This window comes from Suricata suricatta, chromosome 5 (genome assembly GCF_006229205.1).
Source record: "Suricata suricatta isolate VVHF042 chromosome 5, meerkat_22Aug2017_6uvM2_HiC, whole genome shotgun sequence".
Classification (NCBI taxonomy): Eukaryota; Metazoa; Chordata; class Mammalia; order Carnivora; family Herpestidae; genus Suricata; species Suricata suricatta.
This window is the reverse complement of record NC_043704.1, coordinates 155223310-155229908: the sequence shown is the minus strand read 5'-3', so window position 1 is coordinate 155229908 and position 6599 is coordinate 155223310.

Genomic DNA, 6599 nt, shown 5'->3' with positions numbered 1-6599 from the left:
GGCAATATAAAAATGTTCCCCACTGTGTTTCATGAGACCACGTTCTCTGTACAGTCTCTGCAAAGAAAGAAAACTTCAGACCCATATCCCTTATTAACATAGATGCAAAACTCCTTTACAAAATACAGTAAAACCTTGGTTTGCGAGCATAATGCTTTCTGGAAACATACTTGCAATCCAAAGCACTTGTGTATCAAAGTGAATTTCCCCATAAGAAATAATAGAGACACAGATGATTCATTCCACGCCCCAAAAATTCATATAAAATGCTTACAAATCTGTAATATAATACAAAATAATAAAGAAAATACAAATTATAAAGATAAATTAGCCTGCACTTCCCTTTGAAAACCTTCGGAGCTGATGTGAGAGAGATGAGAGAGGAGGGTTATCCGGTAGGACGACTTTCACTATCACTAATGGAATCACTGCTATTTATTGGCTCCATGGAATGTTTTTCTTTCCGTGCAACTTTAACAAGGAACCTATCCAATGACACTTGCTTTTGTATCCTTTTGAGGATTTCACAGAAATGTGACATTGCATTGTTTTTAAACAGATTCATTACTCACACTGCTACAGCCTTATTCGGGTGTTTTTCTACAAAATTTTTTTACTGTTTCCCACATTTGACACATGTCCCTAATCTCATTTGGATCGAGGGGTTCCTCCACCTTCTCCTCCTCCTCCTCCTCCTCTGCAGATGAAATCTCCTCCATAACCTCCAGGTCTTGCTCGTGATGCAGGTCCATCGATTCATCAGTGGTTAGCTCCTGGCCATGCTCCTCCACCAGCTCCTGAATGTCATCCTCATTCACCCCCAGTCCCACGGTCTTCCCCGAGGACACAATTTCGTCCATAACTGGAGGCTGCTGTTCATGAAAAGCCCCTCTAAATCATGTCCAAGAACACAATCTCCAAGCAGAATTATGAATTCTCTTGGGGACCCCATCCCTGGCTTTGCTGACGATCTTGGGGCAGTTCATAATATGGAAATGATTTTTCCAAAATTCTCAGAGGGTATGGTTTTTTCCTTTGATCACCTCAAAGCATTGCTGAAATAGCGCTTTGGTGTGAAGTTCTTTAAAGTTCAAAATGACCTGCTGATTCACGGATGAAGGATTAGAGTGGTCTTAGGAGGAAGGAACTTGACTTCAATAAACTTGAACTCCAGTAAATCGTCCTCATACCCTGGAGGATGTGAGGAGCATTACCCATAACCAGCAAGGTTTTGAGTGGCAGACTCTTCTCTGAAAGATATTTCTTCACTGCAGAACCAAAGACATTGTTGTCGACTCAACAAACAAGGTATCAGTGACCCAAGCCTGGCCCTTGAGCCTCCACAGAACATTTAACTGTTTTTTCTGTACCTTGCATTTCTTGAAGGCTCGTGGATTCTCAGAATGGTGTTAAAATCCCCACTTGCATTAGCAAAAAACAAGAGGATGAGACGGTCTTTCATGGACTTGTGACAGAACTCTGCATTCTCTTCTTCTGTAATGTAGGTCCTTTTTGGCATCTATTTCCAAAAAAGCCCTATCTCACCACAGTTAAAGAACCTGATCCAGCGGGCAACACTTGGAAGCCATTAGCTTCTGGAATGAGCTGCCTTAGCATCCGAACTCACAGTCTCTCTGTGCCTCATAATACTACATAATGCCACTTCTCTGCTTAAAGTTATTAAACTACCCTCTGCTTGCTTTGAAGACTCCTTTATTTATTTATTTATTTATTTATTTATTTATTTATTTATTTATTTTGTGTGGAAGTACCTGGCAGTTTACTTGCGAGGTCAGTGTACAAGGCATTTACTTTCTCGCAGATAAAGTCCTTGTTGGTCATGGTACCAGCTGGTAGTTGCTTCTCATGTATCCAAGCCAGAAGCAAATTTTCAACATCTTTGAGAACACATGACGATTGCTTTGATATACCCGTGACTCCTTGTATTGCATCCAGCAGCCATCGTTCTTCTTTCTTCTATAATATTCTGCAAATTAGTCAATGTAGACTTCTTATAAAATCTTGCAATTTTGGTCACTCACGTGCCTCTTTTGTACTTCTTGATAATTTCCTCCTTAACTTGCACCATAATCATCTCCTTCTTCTTACTGTCTTTCTTTTGAACCTTTTTCTGCATGGGGTCATTATATATGCTCCCACAGAGTTGACTACAGTACAATATTAGTCATCTCTTGTCGTGTACTGAATTTAATGTAACTGGCAATAAAGCAGCAGAGGAAAGGGTCTATATCTGCAGCCAGCCAGACCTAGAATAAAGAAAAGCATTCCTAAGCTTGCTCTTGTAAGGAAAAGCAAAGGACTGCCCATAGGTGCTTTGAAGTGACAAAAGTATACTCTTGCCAGTTGTGGGCATCTTCCAATGTTCTGAAAAATCAGTGATTTCTACCCAACACTGTGGCTTGAGACCAAGCACCTGAGCATAGGAGATGATACCCCACAATTCTGGAGAGAGAGAGACAGAGAGAGAGAGAGAGAGAGAGAGAGAGAGAGAGAGAGAAGAACCATTGGCTTAGTTGTGATTATGTGACATTTGATATCACATACTACTTTTATTGTAAGACATCTCTTGCTTATCAAGTTAAAATTTATTAAAAATCTTTGTTCATCTTGTGGAACACTTACAGAACAAGTTACTTGCCATCCAGGGTTTTACTATATCAGCAAATCCTATCAGGAAGGAATAGAAATAATACCATACAAATCAAAACTGCTACAGCTTTTTTTTTGAGGTAGGGGAGAGGGAGAGGCAGAAAAAGGGGGAGAGAGAGAATCTCAAGCAGGTTCCAGGCTGTCAGCATGCCACAAACATGAAATCATGACCTGAGCCAAAATCAACTGACTTAACCAACTCAGCCACCCAGGCGCACCTGCTTCCACATTTTTAAAGGAATCAATTTCATCAACATGTCACCTGCATAAAGGAGAAGACTCAGATGACTATGTCAGTTGAGAGAGGAAAGTATTTGACAAAGTACAGCATCCCCTGACAATAAAAACTCTTGGAGAGCTTGGATAAATTTCCTCATTCCTATAAAGAGAAACCCACAGCTAACATCACACTTCATGGTGAAAAGCTGAATGATTCCCCCTCAGATCTGGAAAAAGTCAAGGTATCGACTCTTCTCATATCTATTCAACATTTTACTTGAAACTTTAACAATGGCAGTAAGACTAAAAATACAGAAATAGGCGCAAATGTGAAAGGAAAGCAGTTGTCCATACTGGTAGACAACATATGTTCCTTTGAGGAAAAAATGAAAAGGAATCTACCCCCAAATCAGCCATAATTTAATAAGTGACTTTAGAAAGATCACAGGTCAATACACAATACATTAATCGATTCCTATATACTAGTAATGTCTAAATAGAATCCAATATTAAAGTAAGGGACACCTAGGTGGATCAGTCCATTGAGCTTCTGACTCCTGGTTTCAACTCAGGTCATAATCTCATGGTTTGTGAGTTTGAGCCCTGCATCAGGGTCAGGTCTATGTTGATGGTGTGGAACATGCTTGGGATCCTCTCTCTCTCTCTCTCTCTCTCTCTCTCTCTCTCTCTCTCTCTCTCTCTCTTTCTCTCCCTCTACCTCTCTCCCTCTCTCTTTCTCTCTCCCTCCTTCTCTGTCACTCCCGTACTCGCTTCCCTCCCTCAAAATAAACAAATAAACTTTTAAAAAATATATAAAACAATGCAATTTGCAATATTACCCCAAAAAGGATTAAATATTTAGGTATAATTCTAACAACACTTGCAAATGGACCTATACTCTAGATAAAATAAATGAAAGAAGACATAAAAAAATGAAGACAGATTTCAAGGTGTATCATAGGAAAGATTTCAGTTCCCCACAAACTGATTTGCAGAATTAATAGAATGTCAATCAGACTCTTAGCAAACATTTTTGTAGATCTGGGAAAACTGAATTTTAAATGTATATGGATAATGGACCTGAAGCATCCAAAGCAGTGCTGAAAACCAAGTTGGAGGGATCAGCTACACAGTCCTAAGTCTTAATATAATTGCAGTAATAAAAACAGTGTGATCCTGGCAAAGGGATAGATAATGAGACAGAACGGGTCTCTGTGTGGAAGACCATCCATACACACATGGCCAATAGGGTTTTGATGGAGGTGCAACCAGACTCAAGAACTCGACAGCACCGTATTCTACAAATTCACCTGGAAAGTAGGGTGGGCATGTGTGGTAACTAATTGTCTTTATCCAAAGAAAAATTAAATTTCTCATATTTTTATGATAGGAAGTAGGCTTGCAGCGTGGAGTCAGGTGCCCGTGAAGTCTGTCACACAGACACTGGGTGATGGGATGCCATATTCCCAGATGATGACAATTCAAAGCCATGGTTCCCAGGTCCTTGAGGGAACATGTCTGGGTGATCACGCTGTCAACAGGTCAGTTCAGCTTAAAAAATCTTAGGTACATTTCAAAGAAAAGCAGAGAAAGAATTCATGGTCTCAAATTCTCTGAGGAAAGGGAGGGAGGAGTTCTCTTTATCTTTCTTGCAGTAGGGAAATGGCTTTTTGAAAGAGAGAGATAGACTGAGCACTTGCAAGAGCAGTTGTGGGGCAGAGAGGGAGGGAAGAAGAGAGAATGCCAACCAGGCTCTGAGCTGTCAGCACAGAGCCCAACGGCGGGGCTCGATCCCACAAATGATGAAATCATGATCTGAGCCAAAGTCAAGAGAAGGACACTTCACTGACTGTTTTTGTTTCAATTTAGATTTGTATTTACCCTGACACCTCTCGTTCCCTGGCCAGCTGGTTGCAGGTGGCGTTCCTCCACAGCAAGGCAGTGGTGGGCCATACAGAGGGGGCTGGGAGTTCTTCCCAACAGCCTCCCCAACACTCTGGGGGTAAGTTCAGATTCCCTATGCCCCAGTGATTCTGGCACCCACAGACACTCTTCTAGGGGACTCACTGTCCCCAATTCGGTTTCTTAATCCTGCCACACCTGTGGGAGTGGTCTGCAGGAGTGGCCCATCAAGTAATACTGAACACATCGAGAACGTGTTCAATCTCACCAGGAATGTTGTTGTGTGTCGAATGTGTCTCAGTTTTTAAAAGAAGAGTCAGGTCTCCATATATGCCCTTTCTCAAAGGAAGTTAGTTTCTAGTCACGTTTTCTATGGGTTTTAGTCATAAACGCATCTTGAGTTTTATCAAAAAATTCTTCTGCACCTAGCGATGCTTCTTTTTTCTCCCCTTACATTTTTAAAGAGGTCAAGAACATTGATTTTTAAATGTTAAATTTTAAACTATCCTCTTGCCCACAAAGAATTCTGTTAGATCAAATTGTATTTTCCTTTTAGTATGTAAACTGCTTTGCTATTTTACAGATTACTTTGTTTTTGCTTTACTGATCATGAGACACAATGAGTCTGTAATTGATCCTCCTGTAATGCTCTCCTCAGATTCCAGCATTGAGGATGCAGTGCTGTCCTGGAGCAGACTGGGCAGTGCTCTTTGTAAACCGTGCGACACCAGTATTATTTCTTTCTTAAATGACTGGAGGAATATGCCAGTAAAACAGCAATGAAGTGTTGTTTTCCCTTTTTTGATAAATATTATACTTGTGGATTAAATTTCTTTAAAAGACACTGGCCCATTCGTATTTTCTATTGCTTCCTGTGCCAGTTTTCCTAACTTGTATGAACTTTTTTTGTCAGTTTTATTTAAGTGTTCCAATTTATTTCTGTAAGTTTACTTAGACTATGTTTTTATCACTGTTTTAATATCTATTTGTAGGACCTTTCATGGTGTTCCCTTCCTCTTTCCCCTTAGGCAGAACTTCTGCTTTCTTTCTTTTTCCCTCTGTCACAGTACGTATGTATTAATTTTATGAAGCTTTTTCACAAGTTAAGCTCCAAGAATTATTTCTGCTTTTGTATGTATTGATCTTATCCCTTTTAAAAACATTTTAGGTATACTAAACACATGTATGTGCACATGTGTGCGCACGTTATCATGTGCCAAGTGTACTGATCTTTAACTCGTATGTGTGCATGTTTGTGACCAAAGCACGTATCAGCATCTACAATTTTGCCCTTACCACAGCACAGCATCTTGCTAGTCACACTTCAGGACCCACTTTGCTAAAGATAATTTTATTCTAGCTACCATAGCAATTGGAACTCCTTCTTCTTCAGCTTCATATAAATGAAATCATGTGCTTTTTACTTATATGTCTTTGATTTCATTGAAAAGATGAATCTGTAAGCTGGCAAGAATGTGGAGAAGTGGGCATCTTCCTACACTGTGGTGGGAATGTAAACTGGTGCAGCCACTCTGACAACCAGTGTAGAGGCTCCTCAAAAATTAACAGTAGAACTCCCTTATGACCCAGCAATAGAACTGCCAGGGATTTACCCGAGGGATACAGAAGTGCTGATGCATAGGGGCACATACATCCCAATGTTCATAGCAGCACTTGCAACCATAGCCAAATCATGGAAGAGCCTACATTTTCATTAAGTCATGAATGGTTCAAGAAGATGTGGTTTATATATGCAATGGAATACTACATGGCAATGAGAAAGAATGAAATCTGGCCATTCGTGGCAA